Source organism: Curcuma longa, chromosome 2 (genome assembly GCF_044706935.1).
Source record: "Curcuma longa cultivar G26 ecotype Majalengka, Jawa Barat chromosome 2, ITB_CL_G26_1.1, whole genome shotgun sequence".
Classification (NCBI taxonomy): domain Eukaryota; kingdom Viridiplantae; phylum Streptophyta; class Magnoliopsida; order Zingiberales; family Zingiberaceae; genus Curcuma; species Curcuma longa.
The window spans coordinates 15,035,741-15,061,319 of record NC_133862.1 but is presented as its reverse complement, the minus strand read 5'-3'; the positions used below and the strand labels follow the sequence as shown (position 1 = coordinate 15,061,319).

Genomic DNA, 25,579 nt, shown 5'->3' with positions numbered 1-25,579 from the left:
CACCCTTCTAGTGGTGGTTTGGACAAAAGCGCAGACTCGGAGAGGTTGAGCTAACGGAGCGATCGACCTCTAGCTAGGAGATCACGGATTCATTCGAGAGCAAAGCTAGTGGAGCATCAAGTGGGGGCTGAGTGGGAGATCGACAACTAGGTTAGAGGGGAGAGTTCGGGCGGTCACTAGAGGAGAGCTTGGGCGGTGAGTATAGCTCGGGCTTAGAGTGCAGGGCCTCGAGCCAAGCTAGGTGATGAGCCGAGTTAGCTATAGGGTTAGGTACTGATCTAAGCTAGTCGGCCAAGAGATCAGGCATTGCCTCTGTAGTATTGTTGCCAATTGGACCAAATCTTGACTTTATTGACCTAGACATATTAACCCATAACATGAGTCTCCCCACAAATCTAGTCAAATGAGGCGTGAGTCAGACTGACTAGACCAATTCTTCAGCCCGAACTCAAGTTGGTCATGAGTCAAGAAAGGCAGCAACCAGTTGAGGTGGCGTGGCCGAGATAGTCAAGACGAAACTCAAAACAGAGATGGCTGAGACTTCTAACAAAGATGGCCGAGACGAGATTCGAGACAAAGATGACTGCGATAAGACTCAGGACCAGGATGGTCGAGACAAGGCTCGAGACAGAGGCGGTCAAGACGAGACTCGAGATCGAGATTGTCGAGATGGGGCTCAGGACCGAGATGGCTGAGATGAGACTCGGGACCAAGATGAGACTCGGGACAAAGCCGGTAGGGATGGGACTCGGGATAAGGGTGGCCAAGACGAGTCTCGGGACAGAGATGGTCGAGACAAGACTTGGGACCAGGTTGGCTGAGATGAGACTCTGAGCAAGGTTGGTAGAAATAAGACTCGAGACAAGATTGGCAGAGACGAGATTCGGGATAGAGATGGTCGAGACGAGGCTCGGGACCAAACTGGCCGAGATGAGGCTCGGGACAAAGGTGGCTGAGACGAGACTCGAGACCAGGCTAGCTGAGACGAGACTCGAGACAAGGCTGACAGAGAAGAGATTCGAGATAAAGCTGGCTGAGATGAGGCACGGGACAGAGATGGTTGATATGAGACTCGGGACTAGGTTGACTGAGACGAGACTCAGGACCAGGCTGGCCGAGACGAGGCTCGAGACAGAGGCGACGAAGATGAGACTTGAAATCGAGATTGCCGAGGTGAGGCTTGGGACCGAGACGGCCAAGATGAGACTCGAGATCGAGATGACCAAGAGGAGACTTGGAACAAGATTGGCAGAGATGAGACTCGGGACAAGGATGGTCGAGACGAGACTCGGGACAGAGATGACCGAGACGAGACTCGGAACAAGGCTGGTTGAGATGAGACTTGAGACAGAGATGGTCGAGACAAGACTCAGGACTAGGCTGGTTGAGACAAGACTCAAGACAAGGCTAGCAGAGACGCGCCTCAAGATAGAGGCAGTAGAGATGAGACTCAAAATTGAGATTATCGAGGTGGGACTTGGGATCGAGACAGCCGAGATGAGACTCGAGACTGAAACTGCCGAGGTGGGGTTTGGGACCGAGACGACTAAGATAAGACTCGAGACTGAGACTGCTAAGATGAGACTCAGGACAGAGATGGTCAAGGCTGTCCGAAGCAAGACTCGGGACAGAGACGATCGAGATGAGATACTATCGATATTGCATAGAAAGATATTAACAAGTCTAATAAGAATAGGAAGGAAATAAATTCTTGAATACTTAGCTTTTGATGGAGGAGACTTTTTGCTGCCGTTAGGAGGATCAAGGTACGAAAATTCATAAAGGGGATACTCGTCATACTTAGCTTTTGACGGAGGAGGCTTTTTGCTGCCGTTAGGAGGATCGAGGTAAGAAAATTCATAAAGGGGATACTCGTCATAGCTTTTCTTTTCGACGGAGATGTGATTGTCATTAATTCTTCTAGTGTTAACTATCGTAGCATCTCGGCTCAGCTTTCCCACAGACAATACTAATTTATTCTGGCCAATACACCGTGGATGATCAAGCCATCAGTTCACGAACTGCTGACGTGTACGCTCTTCGAAGATAGTCATTGAAATTCGATTGGTTTGATGGTGAATACTTGTGATCCGATTTGTGAGGAATCTTGCTTTGTTTCGTTAGGCTTCTCTAGATTGGCAGCGAGGTGCTCCTGGGTTTCGGCAGAAAAGAAAAGGAAGAAGAGTTTTAGAACTGATTTAAGGTGAGCTTCGGTTCTTGAATTGATTAATATTTGGAATTTATGGATTTATGATTGATTATTGTTAATCTGTTCGTGAGTGTAGAAGGGGATCATGGTTTGATTAATTTTTGGTTGTGGTTGTGTTAGATCAGTGAGTAAGAATTTGATTAAGGGGCTGATCTAATGAAGGGTTAACGGCATATAAACGAAATTAGGGGTCTTGTGATGTAATTACTATGAATTCCATTAGATAATGGCAAGTTAATCTTTAACCATGGGTTAGGGTTAATTAGATGAGTGGGAGTAAGTTATAGAATTTTTATTACTGTAATTTAATACCGTATGATTGTAGTAAGCATTGTATTATCGTTGTATTTAGGTATGTTGTTTATTCCTTTTTGCAGGACCCTGATTGATTTGTGGTCCTATATTTTCTGGGGGTTCTAGTTGTGGACGATCATCTGATCAGGTGGGTACTCCTGTGCTTGGTCAACACAGATCCTCCTTTTTGTAATGCATGATTTCCTTTTTGCTGCCCTTATTGCATTGTTGCCTACTTCGCTATTTGCTATCATTGCTTGATACTTACCTGTTGACCTTTATTTTGATCTGTTGTTATTTTGTTGCTACTCTTGCTATCCATGCTAGTAATTAAATGATACCTTACACCTTCGTTGCTTGATATCTGTTGAACAACCTCCTATTGAACTTCCCGTTGTTAGAACAGTTTAACTGTCGTACCATTGACTCAGATTGACTTCCCTTGATACCTGTTGAACATGCTAATCGTCTGTAGATATTTTATGTAGGAATGATCATCATGCATTCATGATAGTTGTAGAGGTTGCGGACAGCATTGTTGGCTGTTCTTGTAGGCTCTGGCCCTACACCGTGTAGTGGTGTGATCAGTGGAAAGAGCCTACTTGCACTATTGTTGAGTGCAACCAGGACTGGCTATATAGCCCTCCTGTTACACTGCCGCTCCCCACCAGATTACGGTGGTTTGTATGTCGGAGTCTGTGCAGTATGTCTTGTCTGGCCCCTCAGTTCACTGTGCTCTGGGAGGGTGACTGGGGAATGCAGAGTGCGGACAGAGACTTGCATTTGTTTGCGTTGGTTGCCGTGTGTTTTACATGCATTGTTGGTAGGATTATTGCATAGTTTAATTTATGCATCTGATTTCGATTGTTGCACTTATTTGCTATGTTTGTTGCATTTGTATGACATTACATACATGCTCACATGTACTGATACTTATCTCTATTCCGTAGCACGATTCTTTCCTTATTATTCTTGTTGAGATACCATGCTTGATTTCCATGATCTCTGTTATCTGTTGATATCTATACCTGTTGATATTGTCTATCTTTCTGTTTATCTGTTCATGCACATTTATCATTTTGTATCCACTGAGCATCTAATGCTTACTACCCAGACCCTGGGGTTACTTTGTTTCCTCCCCAGGTAGCAGATAGGTTTACTGGAGCTTGGAGGTTCAGTCGGCTGGTCCCATCTCACAGCAGGAGGTTTTCTGTTGGTTTGTCGTTGGTTTATCGTTTATGGTATGGTTTATGTACTTGGACATGGATTTATGTTTTGTGGACTTGTTGTGGTCTCTTGGAGTTTTTCCATTTCGATGTTCGAACGTAGTGTGTGGAACTTTGTGGTTAATGGTTTTAGTATTTCGTTTGCATTTTGTTAGTTGATACGACCTTGTAGGTCTTATATTATGTTTGTGTGGTATAGTATGCATGTGTAGTGGTTGTATGGCCGTGTAGGCCTTTATTGTATATCTGTTGATTGTTGTGGTTATCTATTGGACGTGTTGTCCTTATTCCAGCCGCCTGTGGCTGTGTATACATGTATGTACTAGGGGAATTGTCATAGTTACTGGGGAGATGCTGCCGAAATTTTTCGGACGGCCTTCTCGGGGCGTGACTCTCACTTGGCTACCAGGATTCATAAACTCTAGTACTTATCCTGGAGGTCTAAAGTTCGAATCCTGGGGGAGGCAAAAATCCACTGGCCAGGGGTGGAAAGTCCTAGTGAGTAACGACACGGCCGAGGATCGTCGATTGACGACATAGGGGTCGCCAAGGGGGCCGCTAGTTGGGCCACCCAAGGGACCGCCGATTGGGCCGCCAATTGGGCCGCTAGTTGGGCCGCCCAAGGGGCCAAGGGGCCAAGGGGCCGGGTCGTTACATTCGTGTACCTCTCCAATATAGAAAAGACATAACAGCATAGTGTCACTAAAAATCAACAACATCCAAGCAATTAAAACAAAAGAATTAAATAATAATAAATAGATGAATAAATAAACAGATGAATAAATAATAAATAGATAACACCAATCAATGAATAAACAAATGAATGAATAAATAAATGAAATGAATAAACAAATAAGAACACCAATATACAGTCTAAAATACACAACAATCATGTGAGTCTCCGGCAACGGCGCCAAAATTTTGATGTGGGTGTTTTTGGGATTATTTTATTTATATAATTTCCTTTATTTGTTGTCACTTACATTCATCAAAATTATTTATTTATTTATTACCAAACCCCTATTTAACGCTAAAGCAGTATAGAGAGGTCCGGGTCGTCTCTCTTAGACTCAATGATGAAAGTTATCCTAGACATTTAGTACGGAATTTTATTATTGACTTTATTTATTCCCATTTTCAATGACAATTATTCAAAATTAACAAAAGAATCCTAATCATACAAAGTATACATTCCTAATCCCTATAATTATTCAACAATGTTTCATGTACAATGTACAAACTACACCACTAACAATGTACATCTAACCAACATATTTACAATATTAAACAATAAGTCATAACATGATAAACACTACAATAATATTTATATACAATGCTAACACGCCTAGTCCACATACAACTACAACATACAACATGACGTCATTCCTACAATATATATAAGCTTACAACACATATGTCATACATCATACATCTACATATATACTACATATATTATTTTAAATTAACATACAATAACTATTGCACACAACAACAATCACAAATGATATATAATACAAAATATATTTACAACCATTTATTTAATAATTATTACATAAATCTTGTCTATACAAATTCAAAACACAACATGCTTCATTTACATAACACCCTACTCATCATACATATACTATACAACATGCATCAAACATACCAACTCATACAACAACCAATCGTGAACAACTACAATAAATCATCCTACAACATGAATCTACATCCCATATACACTAAACCCTAAGTCATAATAGATTTACAAATAATTACAAAACAACAACAACTGAATTACACATTACAAGTTAATCCATATAACATTTACATTACTCAAAAAGGGGTACACAACTCAACACATGCACACTAGTTCTACAAGTTTTACAACATCTAATTTACAACATGCTCTAATAATACAACATACAGTAGCAATAAACAAATCTTTATTAAATTAAAAATTCAAATACAATGTTAATGGTTATATACAAGGATCACCACATATGACATCTTCAATCAAGCATATATGTCAAACAACCAATTCACACAAGCATCATCAACCAATGCACACAAGTAACCCTAAAATTCGATGCGCTGCCCAATACCTTAATCGAACAGAGCTCAATCAAAGCAAACAAGGAGGTTTTTGATGCAAGAACAGAACAACAAACAAAGAACAGGGTTAAGCAATCTGATCAGGGAAAGAATCAGGGAAGGAATCCTGTTGATCGACACAGAACAGAACTTAGCCTCCTTTAATCCACACCGCACCAAGGGGGAATGGATCAACCCAGGGAAAGAACCCTAAGCTGAACACGGCAAAGAACAAGATTCGGAATCCAGCCTTCATCCATCGTCAGCTGCAACCAGCAAACAAACGTTAGAGAAAGGAATTGAAACCCTTTACCTTGCTATCTTCGGTGGATGGAAAGGATTGAAGCCAAGCACACACGTCCCACAAGCCTCCGAACCACTTCGGCTTAGGGCACGGAGCTAGGGTTCTGTGAAGGTGAAGCGCTAGGAAGCAAGCCGGAGAACCCTCACGGCTTATATCCCTGTGTGGAAGGACGTCGTGCACTGGTAGCTGGAGAACCCTCACAGCCCCATTCGGCGATGACGGGGACTGGGATCTCACGCCTCCGAACCACTTCAGTGTTGATCCCGCGAAGGCAAAGGCGAAAACCAACAGAGCTGAGGTTGATCTGTGTGACCGGAAGGATGAAGAATGGTGGCTGATGGTGGTGCGACGGAGCTCGGCGAGAAGAAGATCGTCGCGGTGGAGAAAAGTCGAGGAAAACCTAAAAACCGAGCTCCCGAATATGTGAACCGGCTTTGCCCTTTTAACCTTGCTTGAACCGGCCAAATTGAACCGGCTAATGAAATTGAATCGGGTTTGATCTGAGTTAGGCTTAAATCTGGGCTTAGCTTGAGTTCATAGTAATGGGGCTGATTGAACCAACTAAATGTGGGTTGAATCAATTGAATTTGGCTTAGCTTTAATCTGATTCGGGCTAAATCCAATTAGAATTGGATTGAATCCAATCTGATTTTGGTTAAATTGCGACTCAAGCCAATTTGATTTTCCCTTCGATTTTGGACTTGATTGAACCACTTTGAATCTGATTTGACTTGAACTCGAGCCAAGATTGATTTCCTTACAATTTGAACCTCCAAATAATGTTATCTTCATCCTAATTTCCTAAAAAAATCCAATACACAAATTAATAACCAAAAATTTCCATAAATCAAGGAAAAAATAGATTAAGCATTAAAAATTCACCCAACATTAATATCAGTCCAAAATCTAATTTATTGACAAGAAATATAATCAAGATAGCACAATTTAATCCTAATTTACCCGGTCAAATAATTAGTTATCAAGGAGCACTCCTTTTACTATAAATTTTATTGAATCAAATAAACTTTTGGTCAAGACAAGACAACCAATATACATAAACGTGCAAAATAAAACAAAAATTTAAAGATGTGTGAAACATAAAATAAAAAAGAAATTAAATATAATCTTACTTGTAAAGTTAAACAAGGTGGAATAGAACCTTCTAGATTACCACTTGAAGAACTTTGTTGACTATTATTAAAATTTGTTAGAGGATTCTGGTTTGATTAATCAGAAATCTTTGTTTCCAACATTACTATATGTTGGCCTTGCTTTTTAATTTGTTCATCCATCTTTTTTAACTTTGCCTATTGCTCCATTACTAGTTGATTACATATACCATGGCTAGGAACAACTTCCTATAAATCAGATGGGCTAACACCATCAAACATACATACTCGACCAGGTCTATCCAGTCTAATGGTTTGAGCAAATATATCATTCTAACTCACTTGATCATTACAATCTTTAAGAAGATGATTTACTAATTCTTTCATTGTAGTCTTTATCAATATATGACATGTTAATATTTATTTAATACATAATGATAATTTTGAAATAATTTAAATTAATATAATTGAAGAATATAAAATAGTTTACCAATCTTTCTTCTACAACATTACTTGAGGGTCTTCCATCGGCATGAGTAAAACAGGCATGAAATAATTCAACTCGTATTGGAGCATGCCCATTTTCTTTTGCCTGAAAATATATTTGATTACTAGTTTCTATATTTATATACATATAAAATTATAACATGAATGAGAAGAATTATCAATTTTTGTTGCATTTGAGCAAAAGATGTCCTTCTAGTGGTCTGATTCATTATCTTTTGCTTTCTAACATCTTTATTTTTTTCACTTCTTTCCTAATATATTAAATTACATGTAATATATAAAGTAAACGTTTACTAACATTTGAATCAAATTATATATTCTAAATAAATAAAATATTACATACCTTTGATTTTTCTGTGTTTCAAAAAACAATTAATCTCACATATTGTTCTATATGAGCTCTTTCATCTCTTTGTTGTAAAAGAATTTAAATTGACAACTCAAGATTATAGTACTATCTTTTTAGTTCAGACTTTCAATTTCTCCATTTTTTTGCTATTGAGCTAGCGTCCAATTTTCTGTTCCTGGAGGAAGATCATACTTTTCCTGTAAAAAATATATAGACAAATTATCATTGCATAAATTAAAAGTCTTAAATACTAAAATTTTACAAAAGTAATTCAATTACCTTTATAATATTTAATATATCTTTCTTTTTGTCCATTGGTATTTTATGCCAATCTTCTACATCAATTGCACAATACTTACCATTTCTTGCCAAAGAACCCAAGAAATCAGTAAATTTATTTATTTTTTGTTCCTATAGGATGCCCCCATATCATCACATAAAATTTTAATACGTGGTAGTGTACTAGGTCGACCTCAAATTTCTTTGAGAAATGTAGGACCTCTTTTTTTCCTCGTAGTATTATGAAGTTCACTTTCACTAACTATACACAAAAAAATAATATAGAATAAAAATATTAAAATAAATTATTACATTCTTTATATATGTTACCTTTATTATATTCTTTGTTCATATCATCATTCTGGTATGGAACTGAAGACATATTCTCAACAATTTATATATACCTTGCACATCAACATGTAGTTGATTTGAAACTACATCTCTTTAGGTACCTTGTATATTTTGATCATCAATAAAAATATTGATTCCATTAAAAAAGATAAATACAAATTAAACACAATCAGCCAATAAATTTATGATCCATAAAATGAGATATTACTTGATTTACAATCTATGTGATTTGTACTTATAGTTGGTGGTTGCATATCTACCTTAACACGATGTTTAAAATGAGATTTCCTATTAGTTTAATGCTTAGGAGCAATTCCTACTACAAATAATCATTAGTTGCATATTATAAATAATACAAAGTCAATAGTAAAAATGAAAAGGAAATGCATATCACTATATATCATTCAAACATAATATAATAAAAATTCATTCTATTGTTATTACAATAATAATTGACTAAATATAAATGCATAGACTAGATAAAATCTCATCATAAATCAGTATCAATTTTCACTCCTGCAACATCATCACGAACCCAAACCACTTCTTCATGCTCATTGAAATCTTCAGAATTATAAATATAATATTAAAGATATGTATTAACATCTTCTATAGGCTGTATTTTATACTTCGCTCATGCATCAGTAGTGATAATGACATGTCAATCATAATCATTTGGATCTTTCACATAAAATACTTGCATAGCCTGAGATGCTAAAATATAAGGCTCATTATGACGCCTCACATTTTTTAAAATTGACCAACACAAAATCATCTTCATCCAATTTTAGTCGTTTGCCTTTGGAGACCCACTCACATTCAAATAAAGCAACTTTTTGACCTCCCCCATAATCTAACTCGATCATATTTTGCAAAATCCCATAATAATCAAGTTCACTTAATACTGAATTGTGATCTTTTATACTTAAATAACTTAAAGTAGTGGCCCTAATAGTTACACCACAATTTTGAGTTTTTCTCTTATGTTTCACTTCTTTTGTATCAAACCTAAATCTATTTGAAATGAATTTATCATATTGTATCCCAATGATATTCATGTTGGAAAAATAAAAGAGGTTTGTGGAAGAAAGATCTCACTTATGTGGAAGAGGAACAATAAGAAAACACTAAACTCTAAATTTTTTATTTATTTCATTCATATACAAGTAACATATTTATAGGCTAATAAGATAACCCATGTAAGACCACTAACTCCACATACTATATTATTTTAATATCACAAAATTTGATTTAATTTTCAACAATTCGAGCCTCTAACAAGTGATATCAAATCATTTAACATCGGATCATTTTAAGACCACTAACTCCACATACTATATTATTTTAATATCACAAAATTAAATTTAATTTTCAACAATTCGAGCCTCTAACAAGTGATATCAAATCATTTAACATCGGATCATCTTTTGAAAGATTTATATCTTCAATTATCATACAAGAAGTACATAATCAATTATATTTGAAAAAAAATTAATATATATTTTTAATAACTATTACAACACAACTTACATAATTGAAACCACCCGGCAAAAGTTTTACTATGTATACGCTCAATTTGGTGTAGTGTAAGACAGGAATGACTATAAGTTGCACAATTCCATGATGTTCACTGCAAATTAGTAATAATAATTTTATAAATAATGATGACTAAATAGTTATATATTTAAAAATTATGAATTATATAAAAATATACCTTATATAAAAAATGATAAATCCCAGTTATATAAGATTGTACATGATGACAATTGAATAACACATATTGATGTGCCTTCTTTAATATCTCAATGTCAAATTTAGTTGCAATGGTCTTTCCAAGTGCATAACCAAAGATATTAAACACATCTAATGCAAATATTGAATCAATATTTATATCATCATTTTTTGATGATTGATTAAATCTTGTCTCCACATAATATGCTAAATATAAAGAGCAGAATGCCAAACATTCCTCAGCTAAATACCCTTCAGCAATACTTCTGGCCTATTTCTATTTCGAACACAAGACTTCAAGGTCTCAAATATCTTATGTCAAAAACACAACAATTAGTATTATTTTAAAATAATATATTTTAAATAAAATAACATCTATAAGATTTATATATTACCTGTCAATTCGATACATCCAACGATAGTGAACTAGCTCAACAAGTTGTACTTCTAATGGGATCAAAGATGATAATAACAACAAGAATATCACCGTAGTAAATGCCCTAATGCCACTAGAACTCAAGTTGAAGTTTAACTATAGATGTGCACATGAAGACATAAAGGTTACAAGAATTAGTAATTACATGGAATCATTTTAAAACTTCAGAGAAGTTTTAAGTAGAACAATCTATTAGACATTAAATGAAATCTTTATATCTTAATGTATTTTTCTATACATGGTGCTTGTGTTTTGTCATGGAAAACCACTTTATATATGAGAGTTTTTTGAGTTGGGTAAATGGTACAAGAAGAAGAATACAATTTTCTAACCTCCTCTCTTTATCTCTTGTTCCTGTTGTCTCCCATTTAGAAGCCAAATTCAATTATTAAATTCCTAATTACATGCTCTCAATCCTAATTAACCTATAATCAAGTATAACTACAGACATATCACAAGGCTTAAAAATGTTGGACAACAATTGAAACTACAACAATTTCTTTGCAATTTTCATACTGAAACTACAATAATTGATAATGATCAACTATTCACACTTGGAAACAAACATTAACAAAATTAAATTAATAGAAACTCTACATATGAGAAAAAAAAGTTGATCAGAAACAAAAACTCTTAGAAGCAAGTTGTTGGTTGCATTGATGGATAGTTTCTTTACCTAAATTCTTTGAAGAAATACAGTTACCCTTCATAATAAGCAAAGGCAAGGAAAGAGTATAATCCAAATCTCTACTTCCAACAACCTTCTTCCCTGATAAGAGGGCAGAGTATTATAAGATATAACATAGTCATAAAGGTATGCAAAAATTAAAAAAGGTTAAAAAAAAGTGAACAAAAAGGTAAGCAATTTTTACAAATATAATGTATGGGATTAGCAGAACAGGTATAATGGATGTTTGAGTATAGGTAAAGTCACAAGAACTATTACTGTAAAAATTGCAGGTAAAAGTTTGATTTAGTGGAACTTTTCAAATAGGAATTTCTTTGAAATAATAATTTTTCTACAGTAGACATAACTGTGAAAAGGACAGCTTAGAAGTACACCTTTACCTTTAGTATTGAAAGGTAAGTTAGTAATTGAGTACTCGAAATAAGTAAAGACCAAAAGAAACTTAAACATGCATAAAGGTCCACATCACTAGAAAACTCTTTATGTTTGGAAGCAGTTTGTATGTGGCCATATCTGCTAATTAGTGTATCCTTGGATAGTTACCTTAAATTTGCAATTTTTGACAGTAAGTCACATTATTCTTGACAGCATGCAGCCATTTTAGCAAATTAGTATGCTAGTTTTAAAACGTAACGATTCTTGCAAGGAAAGGTAGTTGGGAAGGAAATAAGGTTGCAGAAAAGTTTCTCCAGTGGCACTAAATGTTTTTTGTGCAAATTTTAGAGTGAAGAACCAAGCAATTACAATGATTTGGTGATAGAATAGTCAATTATATCCAGAATCATGCAGTTTAAAGAATTTCAGAAACATCCATTTAATAATATTGTAGTCACGTAAATGTAGATAACTAGTGCTAATTTATACCTTGTTACGAAGAATATTCAACCAACACGATGGGCATGAAACACAAGATATATGAAGCCATTGAGTAATTGTTGAACAAACCATAGTAACAACTAACAATCCTATAGAACAATTTATAAAGTTCATCAGCTACATTTCTTTTTACAATATAGGATCTAGGACATTGTACACAAACAAACTTAATATAGGATCGATGGAGCTCTAACTGTTCGAGATGGGAAGGTGTCGGCCTGCCAGAGATGGGAAGGCATCAGCCGGCCAGAGATGGGTAGGTGTCGGGGATGCGTGAGCAAGCGACGAAGGGGAGCGGCGAGCGACGAAGGGGAGCGGCGAAGGCGAGCGAGCAAGGGATGAGCAGAGAATCGTGAGGGATAGAATCGCGGCGGTGAGTTAAGAATCAACACAGTGAAATAAATAGGAGTTAGGTCTCAGCACAGTTAGATGGAAATTAGGTTATTAAGTTATTATTATAAGATATTTTAACATGTATAAAATTTATCAATCTAATATGATTTTTTAATTAATAATAATAATATTTTTTAATAAGTATTGTTGAAAATTATTTATAATGATATTTTAAATTAAATATCATTAAGAAAGTGTCGTGAGAGATCATCTTTCTAATAGTGTCTAAAGCTTACTTATAAATTTATTTCTTAATTTTTATTTTGATATTTATTTTAATATAGTAATTTATAATTTTTTGCAATCTTACATTTTAAATTAAAAATAATATAAGTTTTATATATTTGATTAGAATTTTATTTAAATTATATGGATAACAACATCACTAAAGTGGAACTCATAAAAAGTTTGAGTTCAACTTGAATTTAATAAGATCGAGTTTTAATAAAACTCGCTATTTAGTTTGATAAAAAATTATATTCATTTAATAATAAAAATATATATATAATAATTAAGTTTGAAAACTAAGTAAACTCAGTTGGTTATTATTCATAGTAAAGCATGTGAACAATTTGTAAATAAAATTATTTATTAACTAGATCTTAATTATAAAATTATTTCGTTATTTTTTATTCAAAAATTTATTTTAATGTGGTAATTTATAAATATTTAAAATCTTATATCTTAGAATTAAAAACTAATATAATTTTTTCATATATTTAATCAATATTCTATCTCAACTGTAACTCAGCTCCACAAAAAGCTTAAACTTGACTAGAGGTTAGTAAGAATTTTAATAATTAATAAGTTTAAATAAATTTAATAAAGAAATAAATAACTTTGTGTCAATTGGATATGATACAATAACTCCATCATTTCTCTAAAAAGATTCACATAAATTTTAAATAACAATGCAATAAATATCAAATGAATAACATATAAAATATAAGTTATTCCCAACACAAAGGAGTGAACAATGTCGATGAGAGGTAATTGGGCCACAATATCGCTTACTATTACATAACATATAATTATGGGTGAGTAAAAATTTAATTAGACTGAATAAATCGATTGAACTAGTCACATTTAAAAATTTAATTTGATCATTTTATAATTTTAATTTTTTTAAAAAATTGATTAATTTGGTTTGATTTCTATTTTAAAATTTTTTATTAGGTTAAACTGAATTAATTAAAATAAAAAATAATTGATAAATTTTTAAATAAGTGAATTTATAAATTTTTAATTAATTGATAAATCTTCTATAATATTTAAAAAAATTAGTTATTTTAATTAATTTAATTTTTGATCGAATTAATTGATATTTTATCGATTCAGTTTATTCAGTTTTTATTTGAAAATTTGATCACTCGGTTAGTTCGAAAAAATTTGATTGAGTTTGATTTTGATTAATTTGAATCGGTTTAATTTAATTTTAACTGAACTCAAATTAAGAGAGAGAGAGAGAGAGAGAGCGCATTAATTTGTGTGTGTAACTTAATTAGAAGTATGAGAATTGAGAGTTTTTAAATGAAAATGAAAATCTGTATAGCCTGATAATTATGACCTAAATCTCATTTTGAGATAGTTGCAATCTTATCTGCATGCCACAAATGGAGGGCATGCAGCTACAATGCTGCTACTTCTAAGGCTTGCCACTCCTTCTTCCTATCCTCCATCAAAAAGATTAAAAACAAATAGCTGATCAAAACCCTTCTCCTCTTTGATTTCTTCAACCTTTATCTATCTATCAATTAGTTCGGTTTAGATCGAGTTATTGTTTCCCTTTTTCTTTGGTTGCATCAGGAATAATATAATCACATATATATCCATGGAGGCAACTGGAAAGGAGCTTGTCCAATCAGTAATATTACTTTTCATTAATCCAATCTTCTTCGATCGTTCGTCAACCATTTTCGGATGAAAACATTAACTATGATTCTTATAATTAATATGATTTGTTAATAATAACAATTCATTTTGTTTGTCAGAGTTCTTCAGAACAGTTCGTCGTTCAACAGAGAAGGCCCAAGGTGCTCCACAGATGCGCCACTTCGCTCTCCTCGATCGCCGGCAGCGTTTACCGGAGAATCGAAGGCCTCGACGGCTTCGTGGGCTTGCTGGCTCGGCTGGTCGCCTTCCTGGCGGGCCCCCTGGTCAAGCGGCTGGTGCAGTGCTGGCTCTTCTGGTTCTCCTTCACAGACAGCGTGGTGCTGACGATGGAGATGATACTGCTCTACTTCGTTCCAAGCCTCACACCTATTTTGGAGAAGATCGACGAGATCGCTCCGGTGGCGGACTCGCTTCCTGAGAAATTCGAGCGGTCGATGGACGAGCTGCCTAGCCTGGTGGAGAAGATACCTGACCAGCTGGTGCAGTGCGCTTCGGTGTTCAGAAGCTTCGCTAACGTCGTCGTCGAACCGAAACGCGACGGCGTCAAGAGGAAGGCGGAGAGGAAAAAGGACGAAGAAGACGAAGAAGGGGAGCACGATAAAGGGAAGCGGATCATAGTAGAGGTCGATGATGAGTCGCGAGAAGGGATGAGCGGCGCCGATTGCCTGATGAAGCAATCGACGATTCTGGACTTGTTTGAGGAACGGTGGCATGCGAAGCCTTTTGCAGGGAAAAGGAGATGACGGTGGAAGAGCTGCGGTGAAGGTGAGTGATGGAAACTGAGAATGAATCCTTCGTCGATGGGTGTGTAGGCTGACCAGCTGCTTTACTCTCCGCTCGATTCACAAGTTTTAGGGGCTTCATGTTGTTGGCCGAGAGTTTAAGAAGAGTTCTCAGTTAATAAGACTGCAAGCTACTAATTCATTTAGGGTTTATTTTCTGTCTGTTTTTGGTTCTTAATTTATTATTGGTTGAAAAAATTAAAATAGCTTTTCTTTAATATAATTATCAAATAGGTGTTTTATATATATATACTATCAGCCTGTAGTTTTTGTCAATTTTACCATTTTTAAACCACCTTAACAACATACAGATTATATATCCTTCTTCAACTAATTTGACATGCACATCTAAATAAACTCATATAATAGTTTTGATTAAAATTAATCTACAAGTCATTAATTTTAACTGTATATATTAAAAATAATTTATTTTTTTAAAAAATAAAGTGATATAAATTCTAATAGAATTTTTTTATAGAACTATTTTATAAATTATAAAAATTAAAAATTATTTAAGAAAACTATTATTTATTGGTGCAATCGACCTATAGTCAAGGTTGATCAAGTTGATCAAGCTCGAGTTGAATTTTGATATTTAATCAATATGTCTATGACGAAAAAGATAACAAGTAGAAAGAAAATTTATAAAAAAAGAAGATTATGTATACAATCAATCTTGGGTCTAATTGATCAAAATTGATTTGGATGTGAATATGGATGTTTGAGTGAAAAGTTAAGTAGGTCAAGGTTGCCTGAATACTTAATGGTGAAAATTTTAAATGGATCATAGAGGATCGAACATTTGATAAAGATAAAATCTAAGTAGATCAAGATTGACTAGCCATTTGATAATGGTGGAAGTTCTAAGAAGTTATGGAGGACCGAAAGTTAGACATGAGAAGAGAAGTCCAAATAAGAAGAATCGAATGTTTGACAATGATGATGTCTTGATAGATCAAGATTGATCAAATGTTAGGCATTGAATAAGAATTTCTAACAGGTCAAGGTTTATCGAATGTTAGATGGATAAAGTCTTAATAGGTTGAAGTCAATCGGATACTAAGCAAGGATGAGACCCTAGTAAGTCGAGGTTAACTAGTCTAGTCTTATGAGGAAGTTCTGAAGATATGAAGGTACTTTGACATAAGCGAATTCGGTGTGAACAGTATTTTCAACACTAGAAATAGTATTTTTCAACACGGTGAACAATGTATCAACCAATTGATGAACAGTAACAGTCAAATGTTCATGGTTAAATTAGAGTCAATAAGAGTCATTTTACAAGTGCAACAATCAAATTTAGTGAAATAATTAACTAATGATGATGAATAGTCGATTGATAAATAAAAGTCAGCCTCGATTTTTAGGTTATAAAAGAAGATTGAGGAGGTTTTAGGAGTCAATTCTTGGAGATTTTAAAGACAAGTGTTGTTGTATTTGTTGGGATCGGTGCGTTCGCTAGAGGGGGGTGAATAGCGATTTTCGATCTTTCTCTGCGAAATAGTTAGCGGAAGCAAATAACAATAAGAAAGAACAAGATCAAACGCTAACCCGGTTCGATTTACTTGGTATCCACCTCAACGAGGTGACTAATCCAAGGATCCACACACGCAGCCGACGATTCCACTATGAAACAATCTCCTTCTCAAAGCACGCTTCGAAGGCGGAGAAACCTTTACAACAGAGCTCTTCCTCTTACAAGGTTTTTAATGAAGTTTAAGGAGGAAGAGAATGGAGTTTTTCAATCACAGAGAGCTGTCAGAAAGAAGAAGAAATCAAGTCTTATTTTCTGCGACGTTGACCGCTCTTTTTATAAAATTTCGTGCATCAGTCGACTGATCCTAGGGCCAGTCGACTGATGGGCTTCAACGGCTCTTTAATACGCATTTAATTTGCCAGTTGTCACCCAACGGTAGTCTATCAGTCGACTGCTCCAACACCAGTCGACTGGTACCAGTCGACTGTACCTCTCGACTGATCTTTCTGTTTGACACCAGTCGACTAGAATTCAGGACTTCAGTCGACTGATACTTCTGAACTTGGCTGTGTGTTCTTCGGATCAACCCCAGTCGACTGCTGGCAGGGCCAGTCGACTGACTAAGCTGAAAACTCCCTTTTTCAGCTTCTTCTTCATCCCTTAGCCTTGACACAAGTCTTCAAACGCCTTCCACAAGCCTCGTGCACTTCCTTGCACTAGCTTGAGACGTTTCCCTCGACTTTGTCGTGCTAAGTCTTCTCTTGCCAAGAGGCCTCGCCTCCGGGACTTCGTCCTTTGCCAAGAGGCCGCGCCTCCGGGACTTCACCAAATGCCAAGACTCCATTCCTGGACTTTCCTGTGAACTCAAGTCACACATGTTAGATCACAAACATTGCCTAACTTAAACTGATTCAGCCAAACATTAAAATCTAAATCACTTGGGGCAAAATTGCCCCAACAATCTCCCCCTTTTTGATGTTTGGCAAAAATCATTTAAGTTAGGTCTTTAATACAGCATGTATAATATCACAATAAGTACCTTCAATAATCATGCTCTAATCAGAGTTAATCAAGCATTAATGAGCAACATAAATGCTAAGCATGAATGAATAACCATGAATAATCATGAAAGCCTAACTTTACCATTTCATTCTCCCCCTTTTTGACATACAACAAAAAGCAGTAAAAATTATCAGAGTAAATATGAGTAAGTAAATAAATTTTCAAGAAGGAGCAATTATCATGACAAGCGTTGTTACTTTCTCCCCCTTAACCCTTACTTCTCCTTTGTTCAAGCACCAACAATAAAGATTATAAGTTTGAGCATATTGTTGAACAAAGAACAAAGTAAATATTCGACTGATGTCTGATAGTCTGATTTTCAGTGCCAACTTTGAAAAACCATAACTAATTCAGTTTAATTCAAAAAAATATGAAATTTTCATCTTACAGTCCAATAATATAAATAAAAAATACAAAATGTAAGACTTTAAATAAAAATAACAAACACTCATTCGGTCGATTTGGAAGTCCTGAGCACAACACACTCTTCCTAGAACTTACTCAATTGCGCAAGGGTTGGTCGTGTTCAACAGCACCGCAGGATGAATGAGTAGTTGGAATTAGGATGTCTCCTTGTGGTGTATGTTGAGGCTCTTATATAGACTCTTCCGAGCGCCTGAATTTGATCTTATCTTGATCTGATTCTGTCAATCTTTATCAAGGCTCGATTCTTCTTGATCCGAGCGCCTGGATCATCCAGGGGTGCCTGGACCATCCAAGCACTTGGAGAAACATCCGGGCACCCAAATCCAGTCGACTTAGGTTTGACCTGAGTTGACCTCTAGGTTTGACTTTGGCTGCTTCTGTTTGCTCTTCTTATGCTTCCTCTATCTTGCTTCCAGCTCCTGGTCCCTGCAAGATCAGCATACAAACAAATAAGCAACCTAAGTCTACCTGTAGTCTGTCTGACCTACTAAGCTTACCTAAGCCTTACCCTATAGGTCTAACCTACTAGCTTACCCGTGCCTAACTTCCAATTAAGACTAGTCATTTCCATAGGTAGACTTCTCACTTGCCAAACATCTCATTTGGACTTTTTTGACTTTTCCTTGCCTAACTCCAGTTAGGACTAGTCACTTCCATAGGTAGACTTCTCACCTACCAAACATCCGATCACCCTTGACCTGCTTGGACTTTCCCTTGCCTAACCTCTAGTTAGGACTTCCTTGCCCAGCTTCACTCACCAGGACTTCTCCTCAGGACTCCTGCCCAGCCACTCAGGAGGTCTTCCTTGCCCAGTCCTCCAAACCAGGTCTTCCTTGCCCAATCCTCCAGATCAGGACTTCTTTGCCTAGCCGCAACTAGCTAGGACTTTCCCTTGCCTAGCCTCCAACTAGGACTTCTCCTTGCCTAATCTAACTGACTAGGACTTCTTGCCCGGTCCAACTGACTAGGACTTCTCGCTAGTCTTCTAGTCAAACTAACCTGACTAGACTTCACTCACATCCAAATATTAGGTCATATTTAGATCAACCCTTGGTCAAACTGACCAGACCTAGGTGTATTGTCAAACATCAAAACTTCTAGGACAGACTAGTGCTCCTTGCACCAACAATCTCTCCCTTTTTGATGTTTGATAATTTCTTAAGTTTAAAATCAGGTCAGGGTTTATAATCTTGGGAGAAATCTAGATTTTTAACTTAAGTCCCTTCTCCCCTTTTCATACATCAAAAAACTTATTATATTGCACCAACAATTATGGTATATTCTATGGTCACAACTTAGTCTTGACAGTTCTTGAAAGACCATAGTAGAAAAATTTTTAAAAATAATTTTTCAAAATAATTTTTTAAATAGATTTTTTCTAAAAAAGTTTTAAAATAATTTTTCAAAAGATTTTCAAAATAGTTTTGAAATGTGTTTTTGTTCAAAATAGATGATTTTTGAAAAATTATTTATTATTCTTTTAAATCAGAATCTCCCCCTTAACCTGACACATCCTTAGGGCTCTTTGTTAACCACAAAGCAACCTCCCTATGTGTCTTAGGGTTTGACCCAAATTAAAAGAATAATTTTAAAATAATTTTGAATATGATTTTAAAATGGTTTTCAAAGATTTTTTTTTTTCAAATATTTATAAAAAATAATTTTGAAATAGTTTTGCTCTATTGATTTGGACCTCCCCCTCAATCTGACACTTCCTTAGGGCTCCTTGTTACCCACAAGGCAAACTTCCTATGTGTCTAAGAGGTTAATCCAAGTCAACAGAATAAATAACTTATGATTTTTAAAAATAATTTTTTAAAATATGAATTTTAATTGAACTTTCAATTTGGACTTCCCCCTAAATCTGACACTTCCTTAGGGCTCCTTGTTGACCACAAGGCAATCTCCCTATGTGTCTTAGGGGTTGTTCCAAGTCAAAAGATCAATTTACAAAATATTTTATAAACATGAGTTTTCAAAAAGATATTTTCAAAAAGTTTTTCAAATTAAATTTTAAAAGGTCTTTTAAAAATAAGATCTTTCAAGAATAACCTCCCCCTCAACTAGACACTCTCTTAGGATATCCTTGTTAACCACAAGGAATTTTTGCCTATGTGTCTTAGGGTTCTAGACATAGTGTTGACCTAAAGGTTTTGTGTCTAAGTGTTGGTCAACCAATTTTCAAAGATATATATTTTTGAAAACTATAATATAGGTACACACAACAAGCATGAATCTCAAGTAATTATCAAATTTTTAAAAATAGTTTTTAAAAAATAGTTTTAATAATTTTTGAAAAAGTTTTTTAAAACTTTGTATTTAATTAGTCCTTATCATCTCACCCATTCTAAGTGCCTCAGTACATGACATACAATAGTTGCCTTATGAGTTTTATGAGATGTTTTATCAATTTTATCTTTATTAATTTAAGTTAAGTTCTAATGAGTGTTTGACCTTGTGTTAGATTTAGGTTTAACTGTCAGTTGGTTAAGTCCACATTTCAAAAATTGGCTTCCAGGTCGTGGCGAGGCAGGACCTTCTTGGTTATCAGAACAACGACCACTTCCTTAGACAAAGTCTTTTTTAAGAAATTATGACCTTAATCAACTTCTTGAAAAATCTGGTCTAACTAGTCTAGGATGTGGCGAGGTAGCTTCAGTTAGGTCGACTTAGCTAAGCAGACCAAGCAAGGTACTCCTTACCTCCACTTGACTACCTAGACTAAGCTTCCCTGACGTACTATCATCTTGCCCCACCCTGGTACTATATTGGACAAGTGTCAACCAATCATTTATCCTTAACTAACCATTCTAAATTAAGCATATATTAAACATGATGACATGACATTTATGTGCATATAAATAAACATATGCATGTACATGACAAGTATATGCATGATTCAATCAAGTAAATAATTTTTAATTTGATTTGATATATTTCGTGTGGACTCACAAAAGTGTTAACTCAATTTGACAGATTTTGAATTTTATTAAATTTTATTTTATTAGGTAATATTTTAAGTTAGTTTCATAATTATAAGTATTTTATTATAATTAGGTTCATGGCTTTTAATTTCATTTTATTTGAATTATTAAGTTATGGATTTAATTTTTTTTAGTTAGAATTAAATTATGTTTGAATTGTTATTTTTTTAAGGAAGGTAAAAATCCACTGGCCAGGGGTGGAAAGACCTAGTGAGTAACGGCACGACCGAGGGTCGTCGGTTGACGACATAAAGGGGTCGCCAGTTGGGCCGCCAGTTGGGCCGCCCAAGGGACCACCAAGGGGTCGCCAGTTGGGCCGCCCAAGGGGCCGAGGGGCCGGGTCGTTACAATAAAAAGTACTAGAGTTTATGAATCCTGGTAGCCAAGTGAGAGCGCCTTTTTATTGTAACAACCCGGCCCCTCGGCCCCTTGGGCGGCCCAACAGGCGGTCCCTTGGGCGGCCCAACTGGCAGCCCACTGGCGACCCCTTATGTCGTCGACCGACGACCCTCGACCGTGTCGTTACTCACTAGGTCTTTCCACTCCTGGCCAGTGGATTTTTTGCCTTTCCCAGGATTTGAACTCTAGACCTCCAGGTTAAGTACTAGAGTTTATGAAGGCGCTCACTTGGCTACCAGGATTCATAAACTCTAGTACTTAACCTGGAGGTTTAGAGTTCGAATCCTGGGAAAGGCAAAAAATCCACTGGCCAGGGGTGGAAAAGACCTAGTGAGTAACGGCACGACCAAGGGTCGTCGATTGACGACATAAGGGGTCGCCAGTGGGGCTGCTAGTTGGGCCGCCCAAGGGGCCGAGGGGTCGGGTCGTTACAATTTTGATTTTGATTTTGATTTTTTAATTATTAGTTTATTTTTGAATTATTAATTTAATTATGTTCTATAATTAAATAAAACTTGATGATAATTTATTTTTGTAGTATCCTTTCTCCCTACACTTAAAATAAATAATATAGAGCTTAAAATAAACTTTACAATTATTACCGTTCTCCCCCTCCATTTTTGTCGTCTTACTTCCATCACGATTAGTCCAATAAAGAGAGTAGACCTGCTTTGATACTAATTGTAAGACCGATGGGCGCGCTAGAGGGGGTAAATAGTGTTGGATCGGGTTGGACCGGCTAGAGGGGGGTGAATAGACGGTTAATCAAGATTGCAAGATAGACACTCTATTTTTTAAAAAAAAACTTGGTTGCAACTCGGTCGTTGCTTCCAAGGCAATTGACGCTCAAACAAAACTCCTTGAGGCGGAGAAGCCTTTACAATTATAGCAGAGAGACTTAGAGAGAATGACAAAAGTAATTGATAATTTAACTCTAAAACTTTAAGTCTATTTATAGCCAAAGAGAATAGATCTAGATCGTTGATCGTAGATGAAATTTTTCTTGGTCGTTAATCCATTGATGCGATTCTAACCGTTGATCAGAGATAGACTTGATCGTAGCCGTTGAGTAAATAAAGATAAACTTTATCTTTAATAAAAGATAAGTATTTATCTTTTATATGATAAAAGATAAATCTTATTATTTTTTCTTCTTTTTTTTTGCAACCGTCACGTCCAAACGGTCCAAGTCTAAGTCTTCTTCTCTAGGCAAAGTCAGCGGTCAAAGTCAACGGATAAAGTCAAAGTCAACGGATAAAGTCAAAGTCAATAGTTTTGACTTTTGTTGACTTTTTGTGGAATCTTCGATTGGGTGATTTTTGGCCAACCGGAGTAAGGCTCACCCGAACCCGACTCCGGCCTTTTGCCCCTCGAGCATGCTTCCTCCCGGATTCTCGTCCCTCGGACTTCGCGCACGTCCTTCTCGCTCCACCGGTGTACTCTTCCGTAGCTTCCGCGTCCCTCGGATTGCACCAAGCCCGTCAGCTCACTTCCCCGCGCAACCCTTCTCGTCCGCTACCTTTTACGCTCGACTTCCTCCGTACCTAAGTTCCTGCACACTTAACAGAGGGATTAGAACAACACAGGACTTAACTTAATCTAGTTGATCACATCAAAACTAACCGGGGCACCAACAAATAGTACTCATCATTTTTGTTCATTCGTTCATTACTAACACAGAAACTTAGTAGCAGATTTTATAAAGAAATAGGGACACGCAGATTTACTCAGTTCTTAACCCCCCATAGTACGTCGAAGACCTATGCATGGGATGACCCCCATCCACTAATGATTTCCTTTCCAAACCATTGTCCGAAGGTGGAGAAACTTGTCTTACAGTTCAAAATATAATGAAAGAGAATACAAACAAGTAAGACTTAAAATAATTAAACAAATACTCATTGGGTCGATCTGGAAGTCCTTAGTGCAGCGCATTCCTCCTCAAACTTTGCCAGTTGCACGAGCAGGATGTCATTCACGTTCAACAACATCGTAAGATAAAGTGTAATGGAAATTAGGATTAGCCTGGTGCTCCACATTGAGGCCCTTTATATAGACCCTTTTGGGTGCCTGGATTCTTATCCGAGTGCTTGGATTCTTATTCGGGTGCTTAGATCTGATCAAATTCAATTTGATCTCTTCGATCTTTATTGGGGTCGATTCTTCTTGATTCAGGCACATCGACTGTCCGGGCGCCTTGATGTTACTCTAGGCGCTCAGATCTAGTCAACTCGAGTTTAACCTGAATTAACCTCGGGCTTAGTTTGACTGTTTTTGTTTGCTCTTCTTATGTTTCCTCTATCTTGCTTTCAACTCCTGGTCCCGACAAGATTAGCATACAAACAAACAAGCAACCCAAGCCTACCTGTAGTCCATCTGACCTACTGGGCTTACTTAAGCCTTACTGTAAAATATCGAAAGATTAAAGGGTTAAAAAGCTAAATGGCTAAAGGGTTATTGGTTTAGGGTTAATGGGTGTGGGCTTATTGGATCATAAACCGTTAGAGAAGGAACCCGTTAAGAGAGGTTAAAAGGATCCGGCACTGTAGCACCCAGATCGCGAGCTTCTGCCGTTTCTCACGATCGCGCTTCCACCTTCGGTTCTTCGTCGCCGACGCAAGAGGAGCTGGGAAGATGTGACGCCGGAGCCGTCGAGTCTGCCCTGCCCAGCCGTCGGTGAAGACGCTTTGAAGTTTCCCTGTATTGCTTTCCTTCGGTTCTTGCCAGAGCCGAAGAACGCCGGAGATCCGGAAGGAGGAAGAAGAATAGTAAGTGAGATTTAGGTTTTTGGATTTTCATGGTTTAGGAGCTTAGATCTACACCTCCTTTAGATTTTGATGGTGTTCTTTCTCCCACAGCTGACTGATGTGAGATTTCGCCAATTAGCCTTGTGTTGAGCTTCGGCCACAAGCAAGAGGAAGGAGAAGGTAAGGGGATTTAGATCTCTGTTTTGAGGATTTCATGGACTTTAGATCTAGGGTTTTGATTTCGGATTTGCAAAGCTGGTTGTAGATCTGAAATTGGGAGTTGGTTTTTGCTGGTGGAATTCCATTGGTTTCGGCTGGGAAGAAGAAGCTGATAGGGATTCTAGGGCTTCAATCAGAGGTGAGTGTTCTTGGTATTGGATCTTGGTTTTTCTGTTTCATAGCTCACCGAGGAGGGCTGATTTGGGTTCTTAAGATTTGATACATGGTATTTTTAGGTTCCTGGAGTTGGATCTTGAATCAGAGGATTTGTTGGTTGACTGTTGAGGAAGAGAATGTTTGTGCTATGATCTGGATTTCTAGTTTCAACAGAGAAGAAGAGAGATTAGAACTAGTTCTAAGGCTAGGTAGGCTTGAACAGAGGTAAGTTGTTTCTTAGAGTTAATTGAATGAGTAGCAATGTTGGGGTTGCCTTGACCTACATTATTTTGATGGGGTTAGTAGATTGACTTTACTTGGTGAGTTTTAATTGAATAATTGAGTTGTTCTTGATTATGTAGTTGACCTGTTTTTAAAAAGGTTTCGATTAGGAACCTTAAAACGGATGGGTTGATTTAGGATTTAGTTTATATATTGGAGTGTTATAGGATTGTTGAATAGCTATTGTTAGATTAAATGTAATTTAATCTTAAGTATGGTATGGTTGTTTATTTCAGGACCTTGATTTGATTTAGTTCTGATATACACGGAGTATTATATTTTCTGGGGGTTCTGTTGTCTACACTTGACTGTTCAAGTGGGTACCCT

The 25,579-nt window shown here is 36.4% G+C and overlaps 2 long non-coding RNA genes and 2 pseudogenes across 2 annotated transcripts; 2 read left to right on the top strand and 2 right to left on the bottom strand.

Annotated features, from left to right (window-relative positions):
* Positions 1-2,120: 2,120 nt before the first annotated feature.
* On the top strand, positions 2,121-3,912 carry LOC141815656 (uncharacterized). Its single transcript, XR_012600572.1, has 3 exons — positions 2,121-2,203; positions 2,587-2,651; positions 3,647-3,912. It is a non-coding gene; the product is annotated as an uncharacterized LOC141815656 (long non-coding RNA).
* Positions 3,913-5,993: 2,081 nt separating this feature from the next.
* On the bottom strand, positions 5,994-7,931 carry LOC141821693 (uncharacterized; annotated as a pseudogene).
* A 1,260-nt stretch (positions 7,932-9,191) lies between these two features.
* LOC141821692 (uncharacterized) lies at positions 9,192-11,127 on the bottom strand (annotated as a pseudogene).
* A 13,296-nt stretch (positions 11,128-24,423) lies between these two features.
* LOC141816517 (uncharacterized) lies at positions 24,424-25,407 on the top strand. The gene is made up of 4 exons (XR_012600702.1): positions 24,424-24,616; positions 24,707-24,775; positions 24,861-24,953; positions 25,051-25,407. It is a non-coding gene; the product is annotated as an uncharacterized LOC141816517 (long non-coding RNA).
* Positions 25,408-25,579: the final 172 nt, after the last annotated feature.